General features: G+C 41.7%; 1 non-coding gene across 1 annotated transcript; it reads left to right on the top strand.

Moving 5' to 3' along the window:
• The first annotated feature begins 2,320 nt into the window (after positions 1-2,320).
• LOC129011069 (small nucleolar RNA SNORA38) lies at positions 2,321-2,451 on the top strand. The gene has a single exon (XR_008493199.1). It is a non-coding gene; the product is annotated as a small nucleolar RNA SNORA38 (small nucleolar RNA).
• The last annotated feature ends 1,121 nt before the right edge of the window (positions 2,452-3,572 follow it).

The raw sequence follows: 3,572 nt of genomic DNA, 5'->3' as shown, positions 1-3,572 counted from the left end.
AAAAGCATTCATTGGGATGCTGGCACCATTACTTCCAGATGTGTGATCTTGGGTAAATTATTTTACTTCTCTCTGCCTCAGTTTCCCTTTATAAAATAGGAATGACAATGGTGTCTATTTTATAGGGTTCTTGTAAGGATTAAATGAGATAATGTATGTACATTGCTTAGCAGAGTATCTGGGACTTAGAAAGACCTCAATAAAAGTTTTTTTTTATTATTCATAAACTAATTATTAAATCCTTCTCTCCTCATTGTTTCAGTCATTTATTAATTCAAATATCCACTCACTTATTTGTCCATTTTTCAATGATTTTCTCATTCTTGCTTCTATGTATTAAATCCATCCACCCTCATACATCTATCTATTCATCTATTTGTGGTTTAAACAAACATTTATCAAGCTTATTTTAAAGGATCTCAAGGCTACAGTCAGAAAGAGTAGAAATACGGGGTTTAAACAGCATCAGCTTTTAGACACCTTTCTGTATCCAGCCCACTTGTACCCGGGGCCCACTCAAGAATGAGTGCCATGCAGGACTGATGTTCAGCTGGTAGGCATTGGCATAGCTGTGCCCACGGAATTCAGCAGTTATTCCCAAAGCCTCCTTCTTTACAAGTCCCTAGGGTGGGGAGACCAAAGGCACTCAGGGATGATGCTGAAGATAATCACAACGATGATGATGGCACTAAAGACAGTGTACATGGGGCTGGGCACGGTAGCTCACGCCTGTAATCCCAGCACTTTGGGAGGCCGAGGCAGGCGAATAATGAGGTCAGGAGTTTGAGACCATCCTGGCCAACATGGTAAAACTCTGTCTCTACTGAAAATACAAAAAAATAGCTGGGGTTGGTGGTGGGTGCCTGTAATCCCAGCTACTCGGGAAGCGGAGGCAGAAGAATCTCTTGAACCGGGGAGTCAGAGGTTGCAGTGAGCCAAGATCGTGCCACTGCACTCCAGCCTGGGCGACAGTGTGAGACTCCATCTCAAAAAAAAAAAAAAAAAAAAAAGACAGTGTACATGAATTTGACTCCTACTACATGCCAGATATCAATATCGATATTATTGTAAAGGATCTCAAGGCAACAGTCAGAAAGAGTAGAAATATACACCCTTCTGTATCCCACCCAGTTGTACCTGGGGCCCACTCAGGAATGCACAGCTGGCCTCCTATCTACAACATTTTCTCTTTCTAGCCCACAGACACAGGCCCAAGGTCTCAGCCTCCATCCCTCCATCTCCCTGCAGCCCCAAGGAATCCTTTGCTCTTTCAGCCTGTACCTGCATTTAGTTTGCAAATAGAGTTTATCTCTTCTGGGCCAGGAGGGCACACTTCACCCCAGCCTGAGGTGCTGCTGAAATCTCTTTATCTACTTCATGTTAGAATATTGTTCCCTGAGGTGCCTAAAACACTCAGTGCTGAGGCCACCTCCCCCACCCAATCCAGCAGTTATTCCCAAAGCCTCTTTCTTTACAAATCCCTAGGGTGGGGAGACCAAAGGTGCTCAGCAATGATGCTGCAAATGATCATGATAATAATGATGGCACTAAAGACAGTGTCCACGAATTTGACTCTTACTACATGCCACGTATCAAGAACAGTATTCAAACATATTTCACAACCAGGACGACCCAACCAGTCAGTGTGGATGCCAGCTGCAAATAACCAGCACAGCCATATCAATGCCCACCAGCTGAACATCAGTCCTGTATGGCATATCTGTCAATAAATGAAACCCCTCAGCAGGCTAGGAGGCAGTAATGTGAGCCCATTTAACAGACGCAGAAGTGGAAGCTCGGAGAGAAAAATATCACTTAGAGAAGACATAAGCAGATCTGGGCTTTGCTGAGTCCTGAGCTTCTTTGCTTACTACCCATTTTATGTATTTACATACTTATTTGTATCTATTAGGAGAATATTTGCTTTACTTGTTAAACTGTGATTTTTCTCATTCTTTAAATTTTGAAAAAGTTAAAACCTACAGTAAAGTTAAAAGAATAGTTTACTGAACACATATACCCTTCATCTAGATTCATCAAATTCTCTGTTGCCCTCCTTCTCTCAGAAGGAAAACACACACACAAACACACACACACATACATAGAACCAGTCATGTGTTGCATAATGATATTTCAGTCGACGGAACACATACATGATGGTGGTTCCGTAAGATTATAATGGAGCTAAAAACTTTCTATTGCCCGGTGATGTCTTAACCATTGTAATGCTGTACTGCAATACATTACTCAAGTTTTTGTGGTGATGCTGATGTAAACGAACCTACTGCAGTTCCAGTCATATGAAAGTACAGCACACACACCCTCCTACAAAGGCATGTCTATAGTTCCTTGTCTTTGGACGTGTAAGAATTGGAGGCACAGAAATGTGGACTTGGAGAAATCTGGGGCCAGCCTTCTCATCACAGGCTCAACATCAACCATGCCACATAGAAGAAAAAAATGAAAAAATATTTTACCAAAGCATAGCATATACAATTATGTACAGTACATACTTGATAATAAATGACTGTAACTGGTTTATATATTTATTATACCATACTTCTTGTCATTATTTTTTAGTGTGCTCCTTCTACTTATAGTTTTTAAAAGTTAACCATAAAATAGCCTCAGGCAGCTCCTTCAGGAGGTATTCCAGAAGAAAGCATTGTTATCATAGGAGATGACAGTTCCATGCATGTTATTCCCCCTGAAGACCTTCCAGTAGGACAAGATTTGGGGGTGGAAAACAATGATGTTGAGAATCCTGACTCTGTGTAGGCCTAAGATAATGTATATATTTGTGTTTTTGTTTTTAACAAAAAAAAGTTTTAAAAATTTTTAAAAATTCATAGAATAACGATATAAAGAAAGAAAGTGGCTGGATGCAGTGGCTCATGCCAGTCATCCTAGCATGTTGGGAGGCCAAGGCAGGAGGATCATTTGAGGCCAGGAATTCAAGACCAGACTGGGCAACATACGAGACCCTGTCACTACGAAAAATAAAAATAGCCAGGTGTGGTGGCGTGCATCTGTAGTACTAGCTACTCGGGAGGCTGACATGGGAGGATTGCTTGAGTCCAGGAGTGTGAGGCTGCATTGAGCTATGATTGTGCTACTGCATTCCAATCTGGGCATCAGAGTGAGATCCTATTTCATATATATAATATATTAATATATAATATAATAATACATATTATATATATTTCCTGTATATTTTATTTATATATATATATATATATTTTTTTTTTTTTTGAGATGGAGTCTCGCTCTGTCACCCAGGCTGGAGTGCAGTGGCACGATCTCGGCTCACTGCAAGCTCTGCCTCCCAGGTTCACGCCATTATCCTGCCTCAGCCTCCCGAGTAGCTGGGACCCGCTACAGGCACCCGCTACCATGCCTGGCTAATTTTTTTGTAGTTTTAGTAGAGATGGGGTTTCACTGTGTTAGCCAGGATGGTCTCAATCTCCTGACCTCGTGATCCACCCGCCTCGGCCTCCCAAAGTGCTGGGATTATAGGCGTGAGCCACGGCGCCTGGCCGTGTTTGTGTTTTAAGCTAAGTGTTATTACAAAA

Source organism: Pongo pygmaeus, chromosome 10, assembly GCF_028885625.2.
Source record: "Pongo pygmaeus isolate AG05252 chromosome 10, NHGRI_mPonPyg2-v2.0_pri, whole genome shotgun sequence".
NCBI lineage: Eukaryota > Metazoa > Chordata > Mammalia > Primates > Hominidae > Pongo > Pongo pygmaeus.
This window is presented reverse-complemented; position numbering and strand designations above follow the sequence as displayed.